The 17,999-nt window shown below is 45.6% G+C and overlaps 1 long non-coding RNA gene across 1 annotated transcript in view; it reads right to left on the bottom strand.

Annotated features, from left to right (window-relative positions):
* Nucleotides 1-2,669: 2,669 nt before the first annotated feature.
* The window catches only part of LOC306939265, a 27,334-nt gene continuing 12,004 nt past the window's right edge, over nucleotides 2,670-17,999 (bottom strand). The window contains exons 3-4 of the long non-coding RNA XR_013791865.1: nucleotides 12,017-12,235; nucleotides 2,670-3,035 (exon numbers count right to left, since the gene is read on the bottom strand). This is a non-coding gene — a long non-coding RNA (uncharacterized lncRNA). The remainder of the gene's footprint in view (nucleotides 3,036-12,016; nucleotides 12,236-17,999) is intronic.

Here is a 17,999-nt window from a genome sequence, read left to right as displayed (position 1 = left end):
ACCTACAGTAAGAGGAAATTATTATAAGGACATCAGACAGGTCACATAGTGTTACACATTGGCAGTCCTTGGACCATAACCCGGCATTTGCTAAAAAGAGTGATGGTACTGGGTCCACTAGTTACGATACGATACAACTTTATTGTCAGCTTTCACTGAAATTTGCTTTGCGTCCATGACGTCACCGTTCAAGGTACAGACAGGAGGACATACACAATACAATACACAAGGTACATTACAGGACACAACTCACAGAAGCAGACAGGAACAAGAACAATAGAACATATCCTCTTGGTTTACCGATTTTGGTTTAAAAGCAGAACAGACTGGTGTACAAAAGAGTTCTTTAGCCAGTTTTTCTTATATTGTGGGACTCTAAACCGCCTCATGGAGGGCAACAGTTGATATTCATCATTTCAAACATGTAAGTGGTCAGAGGAGATGCTCTTCGCCAGTCTAAGCATGCTAGTTGCTCTATAGAGCATAAAGAGTGATGGTACTGGGGCCACTAGTTGCTCTATAGAGCATAGCAGTGTCCGTCGTTTTCTGGACCCACTGAAAACTGTCCAATTCATTTTTCCCATAGAGATTTACAAAAATATTTATATAAATTATTCTAAGCCTATAGAATCAAGCCATACAGGATTCTGATGATTCATGACCATAAAACCTTTGATTCTGTGAAAAAACAACAATTTAATATTTAATTACTAGAATTTTGCCGCCCTTCGGGAGCCTCATCCTAGAGTTACGTTCCAGCGCAATATGGGAAGAAGGAAATTGTGGGATTTGACAGACTCCACTTCATGTTTCAGCTGTGTTTTTTAACCCAGTATTGTGCCCTGCACATGTAGTAACGGATGGGTTATTATTATTATGTGTTGTTAACTTGTTCTGTATTATTTTGATTAGTGATGCTGAAATCAAACTGCACACGCACGTGCAAGTGAGTCCGTGGTGGGACTGGGAAATAAATAATGCGCAGAAGAACTTGACAGGCGCGTTTTGTGGCTGAAATGGCTGGCTGGCCAGCCATTTCAGCTGTGTTTTTAAACCCAGTGTTGTGGCCGTCACATGTAACGGATGGCTACACATCGTAGACACACGCACACGCTGGGTAAATAGTATGTGTACTGCGCGCGCGCGCGCACGCACGCACGCACACACACACACTCACTCGCTGACTTATCGCGATGCGATACAAACACACACACACACACACACACAACACACTCACTTGTCAGTTAAAGTCCCCCCGCGTTGCGATACAGAAGTCCTCCACAGTGTACGAGGACACTGTGAACCCATGTGTCTGCAGTGACACTGCGTTGTAAGCAGCTGTTGTGTTGCAGCCATAGAGCTATAAAGGAGGTTGCAGCACGTTGTTGCAGCGCGCGCGCGCGCGCGCGTGTGTGTGTGTGTGTGTGTAGTGTTCGTCTTGTTCTTCTTCTAATGGGTGTGTGTGTAGTGTGTAACTTCCGGTGGGCTTTTCGGAAATGCTCAATGTAACATGGAAACTCGTGGGTCACGTGGTGGGGTTTGAGCCAATGGAAGAGAGTTAGTGTTGCCAGGTCCGCGTATTGTAAGCGAGTGGTAGTGTGTATAAGTAGGCTGTAGGAAGTCAGGGTTTGCGGGCTTGTTTTCTTAGATGTGGCAACAAATTAGCAATGGTAGCCAATGGATGCAGGATGCAGTGTTGCCAGGTCCGCGAGTTGTAGTGTGTGTAAGTAGCGTGTTGAATGGCATTTTTTCTGGGCTTGTTTTCATAGACCTGGCGACAGTGTTCCGTGTCTGTGTGTGTGAGTGTGTGCGTGCGGGGGTGTGGGTGCTTGGGGCGATAGTGTTTGTAGTAAAGAAATGCATTGCCGGCGTGAGTGTGGAAGGGAGGCGACTTTGGTGGCAGTGCAATGACCATTGATCCGCGGGTGGTGTTGAGGCTCGGCGTTCGGCGCGACATGAGGAGATAGCGGTGGAACGACGCGGAGGGTAAGTGTGTGACGTCACTGCCGTGTGAGTGTAGTCTGTAGGACGGCGTTGCAGTAGTGAGTAGGGTGGTCTCGGCATGACGTAGCTGTTGACTTTGGGTCCCTTGTCCGTGTGTCCGTGTTTTGGGCACAACATTAGCTATGTATATATAGATTTGATATTTAATAAATACCCTTTGTTTTTCACAATCAAATTTTTATTTTATGGTCATGACTCACCAGGAGGGATCCTGGATGGCTTGATTCTAGGCTTAAAATCATTGATATAAATATTTTTGTAAATCTCTATGGGAAAAATGGTGGGCTGGTCCAGAAAACCACACCCACTGCTATGCTCATAGGCGCATAGCTCTCAGCTGTGTTGAGTAGGGTAGGGTTGTCGTCACTTGACGATTGATTGTCACACAAATCATTGCGATTTAATTGTGTTTTTAGCATTGAAGATTGGAACATAAAAATGTATTTTAGGCTTGATAAACAAAGATTCTACAGGGCAGATATGGCAAATAATTATACAAAGAAATTACTGACATATTTACCGGTAATAACTTTACACTTTCAAAATGTAAAAAAAAAAGTAGCAGATCTACAAGCTTACAATGCTCCACGATGCTACGCATTGTGCGCTTGAAGATCTGCCATTTCCACAATCTTTGTATGCGGAATCATTTGAAAATTGCGAGAGGCAACAGTCTGGCAACACGAGACTAACCAGTGACCACCTACTGTAGGGTAAGCTCTAAAAACTCTTTGGACACACCATCTCCTCAAAATGCAGCCGGATGAAGGGATAGTGTAGGCATTGCTGCCTGAGGTCAGGATGTCTGTAAACTTGAAGTGCAGGGCACAGGTGGGCCTCCAGGTAGTCGCTGCAGGCTTAAACAATGCCCACACCATTGAACTGCTCTGCAGCAGCCAAGAACTCTTCCACATTCTCTGATGTTACCAAAACAGAGTCTGTGTTAGCGTATAGGATGACGAGTTGCATCACAGGTGGAGGTACAACTGGGAAGCGATTCTCTGAGCTGCTCCAGACACCCGTGAAGAGAACTGGAATGGAGAGTGGACAAAAAAAATGTATTCATCAAAACCCTTTTCACAATATATTATAGTAACATAATGTGCAACGTTACTGAACAAACATTACTGGATATAACTTGCTAATATAGAGCTATTTAACACTTACATGAAATCATAGTTACTGTATAAATGGAAACAGTAAAATTCTGTAAAGGTGTTCATTTATTTGCATGTTTGCATGTTCTCCCCGTGTCCCCTAGGGCATGGGTTCTCAACCCGTGGGTCGCGACCCCTCGGGGGGTCGCCAAATTATTTTAGGGGGTCCCCAAATTATTTAAAAAAACAAAAACAAAAAAAAGTGTTTTTTAAAAAAAAAATCCACGATTTTTCAAAAATAGCAGACCTACAAGCTCGTAGCGCGCCACTCGGTGGCGCGCTATGAGCTTGTAGATCTGCTATTTTTAAATAGCTAAATTATAACAATGCTTAAAACACCAAAAGGGGTTCCCGCCCAAAATGGTTTAAGATTATTGTAGCAGTCAATTTATATTGGGGGTCGGGAGGGGGCGGGGCGGGGGTCCCGAGACGTTGCCAAAGCATTTTCGGGGGTCCCCGGCCAAAAACGTTGAGAACCCCTGCCCTAGGGTAGGTACCCTCACAAAAAACATGCAGTAATCCTGGTCTCTAAACTACCTCCCCCTGGCCAGCCGGGGCGCCCGATGGAGGGGAAAGGAACTGGTCGGAATAACATGTTCCTTCCACGCGCTACGTCAGGTGAAAAGAAGCATCTTGGACTCCTCATGCATAGAAGGAAGCATGAGTTCAGTCCGCTGCTCCCCCAGGTTGGCAGAGAAAGTGTAGCGCCCAGGATTACATTAGATAATTGACACTGGGTGAAAAAATGGGTTGCAAAATCGTGGGATAAAAATTATTTTAAAAAAAAGGTGTTAATTTATAGTAATTATGGAACCATCTCTGTAAAATGCGTTAACTCACCTGAAATATCCGCTACCCACATAGATCGTTCTTGTGGGCATTTCATTTACTGTTCATTTATATGAGCAAATGAAACTGCTTCGCTATCTGACACAGTTTTTTTGCCTCTTGGAGTGAATGTTTTGAGGTGACAGAAGGCCAATTCTTGGCACGTCATAATAGTCGAACATACTGGGAAAATAGGCAAACATTCTGGGAAAATAGCTGAACTACTGTACAAGTTAACAATGCGTCACAGCTTGACACCGGTCAAGAAGTACTATAAAGGGTAGTTCATATGTTTGGTTCTGTAGCAGCTCAGCCATATCTTCCTACTGTAGTTGCTCCAGGTTACTTGAAGCATCATGAGAATTCTGATAATGTATACATCTTTATTGTTAGAATGGATATACATGTGTAGAGACACGCACACACGCACCCACCCCTGAAATTTGAACCAGGGCCCTCACAAATATAGAGGGTATGTGTGTGACATCATCATCATACCATCATCATATCATCATAAGTGACATATTCATGTCACTTGCTTTTTGAGTCATTGAGCACTGTTTAAAATATTTCATACTGTAACGGTAGGCTACTCAAACTGAAATTGTATATATATCACTTGTTTTATATTTAGTTGTATTTTATTTTTTTAACTGTTTTTCTTACAGTCTTGTATCAATGTATTTCATATGACTGTATTGATTGTAATGTATTTTATGTGTGGACCCCAGGAAGAGTAGCTGCTACTAAGGTAGTAGCTAATGGGGATCCAAATAAACAAACAAACAAATACCCGGACGTTATGTGGGAACGCCTACTGAGTGGCAAAAAACTATATTTTCCGTTCTTAGTCGACAGCCCATACATCCAAACAGAAAGTTCTATCTGATTGCATTAAACAATGTTAAACTCTCTGCCATTTGTCACTCGATTTGCCACTCACTTTATGTATGCGCATACCCTCTATAGTATAATACAAATGCACACATACTGGACATGAAATGGGGGGAAATAATGAAAAGACATACACACCTATGAAAATAGCCACATTCATGTAAAATATAGATATGCACATTTTATGCACAAAGATTTAGAGAAAGACCGACAGATAGAGATACAGATATAGAGAGACAGAGAGACTATATGGGCATTCGTCCTTGCCCGAGGTTATCCAGCCGAGGGCATCATTTGATCATTTGTTAATCACATCCCCTCAGCCATATTTAGTCGCAAGGACAACAAGAAAAAATGCACTTGATCAACGCAGCAACAGTCCATGTTGCTGGGTTCCTTTCACAGCGAGGTCACTCAAGCCTGAGTTATCGTCCGTTGGATCATGGGTTCTCAACCCGTGGGTCGCGACCCCTCGGGGGGTCGCCAAATTATTTTAGGGGGTCCCCAAATTATTTTCAAAAAAAAAAAAAAAAAAAATATTTTCACGATTTTTCAAAAATAGCAGACCTACAAGCTCGTAGCGCGCCACTCGGTGGCGCGCTATGAGCTTGTAGATCTGCTATTTTTCAATAGCTAAATTATAACAATGCTTAAAACACCAAAAGGGGTTCCCGCCCAAAATGGTTTAAGGTTATTGTAGCAGTCAATTTATATTGGGGGTCGGGAGGGGGCGGGGCGGGGGTCCCGAGACATTGCCAAAGCATTTCCGGGGGTCCCCGGCCAAAAACGTTGAGAACCCCTGCGTTGGATCATGCCACACACCGAAAATAGCCGATCTACAAGTTCAAAATACTTAGCTTGGAGGTCGGCCATTTTCGGCTCGCAACACCGCCACGCAAACCGAGGGCAAAACAGGCGACGCGTCAATGAGATAGCACTTCAGCTTGTAGCTGATTTTGTCAGCTACAATCAACCCTTGGGCTGATAACACATATCACCCTCTCTGCCATTGTATCACTCCCCTCACCCAGGGCAAAGGTACAGGGTACAGTATGTCTTCGTCACACACACAAATGAAGGTTGTGTATTAGAGATAAAATATTCATCACATATACAGCAACACGCTTGCAATATTGTGCGGTATATTTTAGACATTTTGTATATACATTTTTGTCCATTCCTTAGAGTGTCACATGTGCAAAGCTAGATAGTAAGTAAGTGCGCGAACACAAACGCACGTCACACATGCGCGTACTTGCACGCACGCACACACACCCCCCTCCGCATGGAGTTTCAGCCTTCTAAAAACACAGGCGCACACATTCATCATGCTACGTGCACACACACACACACACACACACACACACACACACACACACACACACACACACACACACACACACACACACACACACACACACACACACACACACACACACACACACACACACACACACACAGGATTATTGAGGTAGTATCAAAGAGGAATAATAAAGCAGGTTCTTAAGATTTTAATAAGAATAAAATGAAACAGTAACCACCCAGAGGCCAGCGGGGTTAATCCCTTCAATATTACTGAAAATAAAAAAAGGATAAAAAACAGACAGGAGGGGAAGAATGGAAGTGGAGAGGAGGGGGGCTGGGGGGGGGGCTAGAGATAGGGAAACAGCAGAGTGGGAGTGGAGGGGGCACTGGGGGTGGGGGGGGGGGGGGGGGGGGGGGGGCTAGAGATAGGGAAACAGCAGAGTGGGAGTGGAGGGGGCACTGGGAGCAGAAGGGATGAGTGGAGATGTAATATGAGAATAATGGCTGGTTTAGAAATTAAACCGGTTGTGGTGGATTGCAATTAACAAGCAGGTTTAAAAAGAGCACAAGTGCAAATTTAACAGTAAAAAAAAAAATCGGCAGTGTTAATTCAGCTCCTAAAGTGTACACAGGTTACATTTGCACACTGTGCGACTTACAAAATAGATACATTAACACTGAGGATTTTACTGTGTAATGTTTCATACTGTGCGGTGACACGCACGCACGCACGCACGCACGCACACGCGCACGCACGCACGCACGCACGCACGCACGCACGCACGCACGCACGCACGCACGCACGCACGCACACAAAGATGACACTGTTTGACTGTGTTTAGACGTGGTGAAAGCGCGGGCTCAGTTCAGTAGCATATTTCCAATGTCAAAGCACGTGCAAAGGCAGCAGATGGCATGAAACAGTTGGCATGAGTGACTGAGCGTGAATATCTGTTTACTAATAACCCTTTAATTACTTCAGATGGGCAATGGGATCAAACATCCAGACTCACACAGGAATTAGCCTTAAATGAGACTGGACTGAAAATCTAGGCTATCCCCTTATGTTGCCATAAAGACCTTTTGGCTGTCAAAAAAACACACACACACACACACACACACACACACACAACACAATCATGCACGGATTGCATGCGTGCACACAAAAACAAAGGCATTTTACGGAGATATTACATATCCTTGCATATCCATGTTTCAAACGAGTGTTTTGCCCTACTTCATCATAAGTGTCACACAAAAGTTGTGATAATAGCCGATATACAAGCTCATAACGCGCTGCATCTATAACGATACCATATAACAAAATATCCCAAATTGATCTGTAAATTGACAAGACCACACACACACACACACACACACACACACACACACACACACACACACACACACGCACACACACACACACACACACACACACACACACACACACAGCCTATTATTCAAAATGTTTGAAAGCTGACTGTACATATCTTTAGCCATCAGTCATCTCATGAAACGCTCTCTGGTGATCGTGGAGAAATGGCTTTGATACAGGTGTTTGATGTAGGTGCAAATCAATATGGCATCAACGCATGATTCTCACGTGTATTCAGCCGGCAGCAGAAGCTGTTCTTAATCCATTGAGACCTGGAACGCATCCATGTCACGTTAGCGTTTAACCACATTAACCATTAACCCCTTTTGGTGTTTTAAACATTATGTTATAATTTAGCTATTGAAAAATAGCAGATCTACAAGCTCATAGCGCGCCACCGAGTGGCGCGCTATGAACTTGTAGGTCTGCTATTTTTGAAAAATCGTTAAAATGTGCCTCAAATCTTTCCGAAAATTGTCATGATTTAGAAAACATTCTTTTTTTAATTTCGACGTCAGGCCTGAATGGGTTAATATTTTGTACACTTAGTGTATATGCCACAGCTCGCATGCGGTGTTATGAAGGGTGTTGGGGGGGGGATACAATCCCACTGCTGAGAGTAAATGTCACAAAAAAGAAGAGAGAAAAAAAGAAAATCCCTTCCATTTCCAATTATTCAATTTTGTTCCACAGAAGCCACCTCTCGGGCAAAATATGTTACAGAAGGTTCTCAGGCCGGATTTATTCCAAGTCGACTCGTCGTCAGCGCCGAAAATAACAGCTGATCTGCGAGCTCAAAACACCTTGCAAGGTGATATGTTGTGAGCTTGTAGATCTGCAGCTATATCTTGGGGGGGGGGGGGCTGGCTATTTAGAGAGGGGGTTAATGAATCTTGGTTTACATAGAAGTCAGTCAATTGTGCTTGTTTTGAGGGGGGCTTAGGGGGGCTAAGCCTCCACCAGAGGGGGCTAAAGCCACCCCTTGCCCCCCACCACCGGAGCCCCTGCTGTTTTCGCCGCGTCCCGACGCCACACACTGCGCCTGCCACCGGTCGGCCTTTCATTACAGTGAATTCCCTCCGTCAGGCTGGCTGCCCTTTCGTACGGAGTGCGGAGAAAGCACATATTTTAATGACGAGACCTTTACTTTGGACGGAGGCAGGGAAAATAAATTGCTGTTCAAAAGGAGATAATACTCTTCCTGGCGCTACAGGATTGCCAAGGATTGGGCAGCTGGTGTGGCGATGACCCGTGCACCGAGACCAACCTGCATAAATGAAGATGGAAACAGCTTCATCTGGGCCGTAGCATTACTGGGGTGTGCTCAAGTGCTCGAGCACATGCTTAGTATATATATGTATAGGTGTGTGTGTGCGTGTGTGTGTGTGTGCATGCGTGCGTGCGTGCATTACTATACTTGTGAGGACCAAATTATACAATTATAGTCGAATTTTAGAAATTGACATTGTGAAATAGAGAAATGGTTGTTTAGAGATACATGTACAATTAGAAGAAGTTTCAGGTTAGGGTTTGTGTTTGGCTTAGGGCATTTAGAAGTTAGGTTTAGGGATTAGAGATAGAGTTATGCCTGATGTATAGGGCTAGGCTACTTAGTTGCGCACCGGTGTCGTGCACCGAAACATTGGAGATCTACAAGCTCACAGCGTGATAAATTGTCAGCTTGTAGCTCTACTATTTGTCAGCTTTAGGCTTTAGGCACAAAAATTTTATATATCTGCTGTATATTATGAGTCATGTCTCCTGCTGTTCCCTGCCTTGCCTTGTACTGTTTGAGAAATGCTGTATTTTTTAACTTTTTGAACTGTTTTTCTGTTTTTCTTTGATTGATTTTTTTGTCTCTGTTTTTGTTATGTATTTTTGTTTTCTTGCATTCACATTTCTGTTTGATTTCTGTTTTTTTCTTTTTTTTTTTTTTTTAAGTAAAAAAAAAAGAAAAAAGGAAAGCAATGCCATTCATAAAATTGCCGCCCTGAAATGTTGATGTCCTCACAAGTATAGTAATACAAACGTGTGTGTGTGTGTGTGTACACAATGCGTGCGTGCGTGCGTGCGTGCGTGCGTGCGTGCGTGCGTGCGTGCGTGCGTGCGTGCGTGCGTGCGTGCGTGCGTGCGTGCGTGCGTGCGTGCGTGCGTGCGTGTGTGTGAGTGTGTGAGTGTGAGTGTGTGTACACAATGCGTGCGTGCGTACGTGCGTGCGTGTGTGTGTGTGAGTGTGAGTGTGAGTGTGTGAGTGTGAGTGTGAGTGTGTGTGTGTGTGTGTGTGTGTGTGTGAGAGAGAGAATGTGTGTACGTGTGGATGCTTATGCGTGTGCACAACCCCACAGGATCAGGGGAAAGACAAAGACTGCACGTGTCCACAACATCCCAACAGAATCAGAATAGGGTCGACGTGGTGTCTGGTCGCTAGTAGGGCCGAGCTTACCAGCACTCCACCTGCCTCCACACATCCACAGACTATTCATACGTACTCTGCCAAGGTTCTAGGCTCATTATCCCGCCCTCAATGTCTTCACATATTGTACAGTTAACCCATTCAGGCCTGACGTCGAAATTTAAAAAAAAAAGTTTTCTAAATCATGACAATTTTCGGAAAGATTTGAGGCACATTTTAACGATTTTTCAAAAATAGCAGACCTACAAGTTCATAGCGCGCCACTCGGTGGCGCGCTATGAGCTTGTAGATCTGCTATTTTTCAATAGCTAAATTATAACATAATGTTTAAAACACCAAAAGGGGTTCCCGCCCAAAATTGGTTAATGGTTAATGTGGTTAAACGCTAACGTGACATGGATGCGTTCCAGGTCTCAATGGATTAATATAAAAGGCATTATTCACGCACATTTCAGCCACCTCTTTTGCCCATTAGGACCACTCTACGCAACAGCATCAAACAGCGACGCGCGCCTATGGTAACATCATTCTACAGGCCGCAGGTTTCTGCATTACACTTTTTCTTTTCTTTTTTGGCGAGACTGGCCGGTCGAGCTTCTATTTACTTGAAATACGGTTGGTATGTGCCTGTAGGTTTGTGTGTGGGCGTGCATGCATGGGTCGGTGTCTCTCCGTCCAAGTCTCTGTGAGCATGTGTGTGTTTGTGCGCACACACACATGCACACACACACACACACACACACACACTAGTGGCAGCGTGGCAGGCAGGGTCACGTAAATCCCACTCAAGTGTAAGGTAAACAGTGGTGGCAGTGTGTGGGCTGAGGCAGCCCATGCCTGCTTATTGTATTTTCTTCCCTTGGATCCCAGTAAAGACCTCCCAGGCCCGTGTTGACTGCCTGCCTGCCTGCCTGTATCAATACTGCGATACGGAAAGTATTGGTATCAAAATGTAGTTAAAGTACCAAAAGTAGAAAGCACTCTTTATGCAGAATGTCTCATTTCAAGTTTTCAAATGTATACAAATCTTTTGAAAGTAGCAGATCTACAAGCTCACAATGCGTTGCATTGCGAAGCATTGTGAGCTTGTAGATCTGCTCTTGTCAAATGGCCAAAGGGCTGAAGTGGTTAATGTATGTTTTGTAATAATAATCAAACTCTACAAAAATAACTAGTAACTAGTGTTTTCAAATAATTGTGGTGGAGTAAAAGCACATTATTTGCCTCTGAAATGTGTAGTGGAGTAGAAGTAAAAATATTGGAAATACTCAAGTGAAGTACAAATACCTCAAAGTTGTACTTAAGTACAGTACTCAAGTAAATGTACTTGGTTACTTTCCACCACTGTGCCTGTCACCGCCATGATGCAGGCCATCCTGCCTTCATCGGCCAGCAGCAGCTTCATGTGGCAACCAGAGCCCTGGCTCAGGACCCACAAGGAAATTAAAAGGGGATTAAGACTGGCTGACACTTTGTGGCCGATTACTCATTTATTTATTTTCTCCCTGTGCTGCGCAGAGCGGGGGGAGGGGAGGGGGTGGTGGGGGTGGAGGACGCATGTCGTCTTGGCGGTGAAACGCGGGTGGGGCTTGCGAGGACATCACCTCAAAGGCTATAGCGAGCTAAAGCCTGATTTGTACCTCGCCGTATGACGGAGGAGGCGTGCGCCCCAATAAAACAGACGACCTACAAGCTCACAACGCGTCTCTTCCCAAACGCGCGGTGAGCTTGTCGATCAACCATTTTCGCGATCATGAATTAAGCATACAAGTCTAATTCGCATGATACATTTCAGCTTACTAGTAGAGGCCATACTGAAATATACCTTGACTTGACCTCTACACCACCCAGTTGAGATATTATCAGCCCCTCAGTAGAAAAGTCCCACTTCATTACTGTGACTATGCATCAAGCGGCCCGGGGGTTCACTGCCTATTTACGTTAGCGCTCAATACCATCACTGCAGGGAAAACAAAGTGTACAGATGCCAGTGTTTGGTTTGCTAATTAGCAGTTTGTATTAGTAATTAATAGGCATTACCAGTCAAGCAGGCTCCTGCTCAGCGGTCTCCAGCAGCCTGTGAAGGAGATCCAGGAAACAGGGTCTCGTCCCCCACGGCGCCTCTCCTCCATGTGGCCCAAGGAGAAATGACAGCGTCCAAGTCTTCCTTAAAGTCACACTGTGGAACGTTGCTTTTCGGGAGCGTTTTTGGCGACATCTCCGGTGGCGACGTAGTCATTTCGGCATCTGTTCATATTTCTGGGGGAGAGCAAAGAAAATAATTTAATTAAAGAGAAAATACATTTCCGGTTCCAAAGCACTTCCTGTGTGTGCCACTGCCTAGCCTGGCAGCTTCGTGTGGTTTCCAGGCTAGTGAGAGACTGCGTCATCTTGGAGTATAGAGCGTCGTTGTCCCGCCCCCGACGAGTGTTGTCCCGCCCCCAACGTGCGTCGTCCCGCCCCCGACAAGCGTTGTCCCGCCCCCGACAAGCGTTGTCCCGCCCCCGACAAGCATTTTCTTTTGCTTGTCGCATTCATTTTTCCCATAGACATTTCAGAAAGTATTTATTTAAAGACCTTTAAAGCCTCGGACAAAGCCAACTCGGATGGTGACAACTCGTGACAATAAATAATCTTTTGGGCCGAACAAATAATTAGAAAGAAGAAAAAAACGGCCCAAAAGATTGTGTTTATTGTCATGATTTGTCACCATCCGAGTTGGCTTTGTCTGTGGCTTAACGGTCTTTAAATATATATATTTTTAAAATGTTTATGGGAAAAATTTATGGGAAATTCTCTTCCGGGCTGCTCGTCGTCATGAAAGGGGTGTGACTGCGATCATCAATAGCGCGCATGCACTATTTTGTAATTAATTTGTACGTTTTTCAGAAAGCTTAGGTCAGGATTTAGAAGGCATTTTTAGAATTGGCCTCAGGTCTAAATGGTTTAAAGCATACCCCCCGACTTTATTCACATCAGGGTCAACTGACGTAATTCATCATTGCCAAAGTGTTGAAACATTAAAGGAGCATTCAGTGATTTCGGTGATTTGGAAAACCCCCCAGTCCGCCCCAGTAACAAGATGTGCACATGCACGCACTACAGTGGGGTGACACACGGCAGGCCAACAGCACACACACCAAGGCCCACCCCCGCTCGATCATGATTGGCGGAAGGCCCCTCTCTATCCTGATTGGATGAAGTCTGGGCCACCTAGCCAAAAACGAAACCTACGTTTTTTTTTTACCCCCAGGGGTGAACTGGGGACAGGGAGGTACTCCTTATATGGCCAGCACACTCTATAAAAGGGAGGATTATCACAACAAAACAAAAAAAGAAGTGATATTTGAATTAAGTGAAATCACTGAATATACCTTTAACAAACACTACTTTATACAGAAACTAGCTAGAAAGTCTAAATAAAGTAGACAGTACAGTACTGACCGTGTTGTCAAGAGTATTAATGCTCTGTGTTTTCACTATTGTACCCCTGTGACTACGGCAGGTTTCACAGTATAGTGAATATGCAGAGCGATGGTAATCTGACAACACTGAATTATGCATCTAGTCGACTACATTCATGCAGTGTGGCGTTTGTCTTTTTGCAGTGTGTAGCTTTTTAAGCTGTTATAAAGTGTTGTCTTGTTTTGACAATAATGGATTACGCCGATGCAACGGGCACCAGTCGTCTCTTTAAAAGTCAACAACAAAACAAAATGGGTGAGTACTCTCCTTATACAGGTACACACACACAGTAAAACCATCAGTGTTCATTTATCAATTTCTAACAAATGTTACAATTAAATGTACAATTGTACTCTGAGTTGAATTAACACTGCAGATTTGATCTTGTACTTTAAATGATGCAACCATGTAACGGTTTGTTGTGTAAGAAAGGTGAAGCAACACGACATTTGTCAAAATAATGCTCAAACGACAGTCACGCTACTAAAAATGCATTGCGGCATAATGTGGTGTTACAAGAGCATAACAGCTTTTTTTGTGGACAGTAACCCACCTGCCACTCATTCAGCGTATACGAGCTAAGGTGTGGCACGCGCGAGGTGAGGTGTGGTGGGGTGGGCTGCGCCATGGCAGAGTTATCAATTATCCAGGGCACAGTGGCATTTTGGCTTCCTCCAGATCTGGTGTTAAATTAAGTTGTCAGCGCTGTCTCCCTGATTTCCCCCATCACATGGGCAGACGGTGATAGCGCATGACGGCCACTCACAGGAGCTCCTCACCGGCTGCCGTCCCGCATCTCGCTTGCAATTCATCAGCCTCCGAGCAGCACTGGCCCAGGATCAGTCCACGCCAGCAGCACACGCAGGCACACACACACACACACCGCGCTGCATCGGAGCCAGCCAGCCAGCGCAGTGGCAGACGAGAGAACCGGTTCACCTTCCAAAAACCCACTGTAGAGGACAGGGTGTGGTGGACCTTCGCCCCACGTGTCAGGGGCATAAGTGGACTTTGTGTGTGTGCGTGTGTGCGTGTGTGCGTGCGTGCATATGGCCTGTCTTGTTTTCTAAAAACGAATAGAGGCAGGACAAAAGGATGAAGAGGAGACGCTATAAGACAGAGGGAGAATGGAAGATAATTTCCATTTGAAACGTAAAAGTAAAGGAGCATTGTCTTAATAGCAGACTGAATTAAAAGCCTCTGGCCTTGTCTCCACCCCCCCCCCCCCGCCCTCCCATGTCCTCTGGGGCAGGGCCTCAGGTGAGGGCAGGGAATTTGGAACACAAGGCAGGGAGGCTTGGCACATGGGCACTGGCCACCAGCTCCCCCCCAGCACACCACTGAGTTGAAGGGCATGTGAATGCACAGCTATAGACATAAAGAGAGAGAGAGGGGGGCAGAGAGAGAGAGAGAGAGAGAGAGAAAGGAAACGAGAGAGGGAGAGAGAGAAGGACAGCCAGGTGACAGAAATAATGGATAACTGTAAAACAGCAGGACGCTAAGCTCTGAGTGCTTAAGTATTTATTTGTGATGAATAGTAATGATGGCACACTTACAAAGCACTTGTTTAATATGGAATGGCTCAAGAGGCAAGAGTTGTTTCCGTGACTCCTTAGCGGGGCCCGTGCGCGCCAATGTGGCCGTGGGGAGTGGCCGTCACCCCGCCTGTCCCTCCCTACACTACGCATGCAGCAAAATCCCAGAGTGCTACGGTAGTTTAATCCATTGAGACCTGGAACGCATCCATGTCACGTTAGCGTTTAACCACATTAACCATTAACCCATTTTGGGGCGGGAACCCGTTTTGGTGTTTTAAACATTGTTATAATTTAGCTATTGAAAAATAGCAGATCTACAAGCTCATAGCGCGCCACCGAGTGGCGCGCTATGAACTTGTAGGTCTGCTATTTTTGAAAAATCGTTAAAATGTGCCTCAAATCTTTCCGAAAATTGTCATGATTTAGAAAAATTTTTTTTTTTTAAATTTCGACGTCAGGCCTGAATGGGTTAACTCCGACAGTGTCAAAGTAGACCTATAAGGGTCCATTTTAAACCAACACTCGGGACTTAGCTGTGCGCCTCCTTTTAATCCACATTCACAAACACTTGCCATCCCTTTACCCTGTCCCTGTCCCAGCACTAAATAAAACATTAAACACCATTCTGACTCGGAGATATTAACCTACTTATTGGGGGAGAGAAGTCAGTGATTTATGTCGATTTAGTTGGCATTCAATGCTGCCCAGCTGTCACAGCAGAGTCTGTAGCCTAAATTATCTAATGACGGTCTCTTCATTTTACGAGGGCTCTGGTTCGACACCGCCGATAACAGATGACGAGAACATGTTGACCTTGCTCCTGAAGAATATGACTTTTTATGCATTTCTTCCAGGCTAATTTAAGGCAACGGTGCTTAATCGTCTACCAAAGGCCAAGCAAAACACTGGGATCTTGGATCCTCTCCATCCCTGTGGTGGGGGGGTGGGGGGGGGGGGACTCCTCCTGTTAATAAGCCGTATCCAGAACGCCAGGGTATAACTGGTATGGACCTCTTCGGCCATGGATCAAACCGTCATAACCCCTCCCCCCCCCCGTTCCAAAAATGAGCTACAATCAGTTCTGTGGACCTTTAACCAAGGAGGGGAGGAGAGAGAGAGAGAGATGTATAGAGGGGAGAAGGAGAGAAATGATATGAGAGGTGGTGGAGGTGATACAAAGAGAGATATAGTGCACAGGAAGGGCTATGGAGGAAGAGAGAGTGAGGGAGGGAAGGAGACATGGGAGAGAGGGGTGAGACCGAGTGAGAAAAAGTTAAAAAGCAATAGGTACAGCATGGGGGCGGAGGAAGAAGAGCAGGTGTAGGGGGGGGGGGGGGGAAGTAGGCATGCATGAAAAAGAGTGTGTGTGAGAGAGAGTTGAGATTCAGTGGTGGGTGGGAGGCCAGGTGGGGGGGCAGGGGTAGGCTTCTGCCATGCCTCTTAGTAAAGATGGCAACCTTCTCGCCAGTGACGTGACTGAACGGGGCGCCGAGGGGGGGGCCCGGGCCCCTGCGCCTTAATTGGGCACTCAAATGCTACCAGGTCCCTTCCCAAACGACTTGGAGGTGACACATGGCCAAGGGAGAGAGAGCAAATGGGAGCACTGAGAGAGAGAGGGGGGAGGTAGATAGGGAAAGAGGGAGAGAGAGAGAGACAGAGAGAGAGAGAGAGAGAGAGAGAGAGAGAGAGAGAGGCCCAGTGTGGGAGTGGAGAGACGCTTGTGGAGAGAGGAAATGGAGCAGAGGGTTTTAGCACATCCTATGGCCAAGTTTCTCTCTCTCCCTCTGGGTTTTTGGTTGAGAGGACGGACGGCATGAGTGATGGTACATTTGGTCTCTTGCTGTGCCAAGGATGACAGAGCAGAATTAACCCCTCTGTGGTGGGATGGATGGAAAATGTTATTGGTTCAGTCTGTCACTATAGGTGAAAGGGATTTGTTTCCGCCAAGCGAGGCTTTGTCATTGACGGTTAACATTGATAACGGCATTAGACAAGAGTACAAAATTATTCTGTGGTTGTTGGTTGCATCATTTACTGCTGCGCGCATACACACATTCTGCAGCCGTGCGTGTACAAATCTTTGTGGGAGCCGCGAAATGAAATACAGCAAAACAAGCTGAATTAGTCCACTTACCAGGTGATCTCATACTATTATGTACAATTCGATAATTGCACTCAGTGAACATCTGACCCATTTAGAAACTAAATCTTCAAACTGACAAACAGAAGAAGTATGCGGAGTGCAGTCTGATATTTATGAAATCAAGGATGCCGACTTCAAACGTTTCGCTGTGGCAGGACGGGAGCAGATTCATTCCTTTTTTTCCTTTTTTCTCTGCAGTTCATCAAAGCTTCAACCAGCTAATCCCTTTCTTATATAACCCATTGATGCCTGGTGCAACCTATACGTTGTTCTACCCTTGATGCCGGCGCTCTCTCTGTGTCTCATCAGCTATTGTTATAATTTAGCTATTGAAAAATAGCAGATCTACAAGCTCATAGCGCGCCACCATGGCGCGCTATGAACTTGTAGGTCTGCTATTTTTGAAAAAACATAACTATTTAAAAAAATAATGAATCAAAATGTGAAGGTTTTCAGAAACCTTAGGTCAGGCCCTAGAAGGCGTTCCCAGATTCAGCCTCGGGTATCAATGGGATAAATAGCTCTTTGGTGGAGAGGATAGCTGCCGCATAGAGCTCTAACCCTTCTGTCCCCGATGCTACAGCCAGGATAAGCTGTGCGTTGGATTGGCACGTCGGGCTCTGCCTAGAGGCCTGCTGCTGTGCTGGCCGCCAGTACAGATGGAGGGCAGGGCTGGGCAATGCCAGCTTGTCAGTCGGATTAAAACGACTCATTTATTCACTGAAGTATCGTGCAAAGCGACCGGGCCAAACCGGGGTGAGCCGGAGTGGGGAGCAGAGGGTCGAAATGGCGTTGAGACGGGGGCAGTTTGAAAGTGAGAGAGGGGTCCTCCCGCCCGCCACCCCTAACCCACGCTTCCCCCCTCCACCCCCCCTCC

This window comes from Electrona antarctica (assembly GCF_951216825.1).
Source record: "Electrona antarctica genome assembly, chromosome: 16".
Taxonomy (NCBI): domain Eukaryota; kingdom Metazoa; phylum Chordata; class Actinopteri; order Myctophiformes; family Myctophidae; genus Electrona; species Electrona antarctica.
Note: the sequence above shows the minus strand (reverse complement) of the source record. Positions and strands in the feature narration are given on the sequence as shown.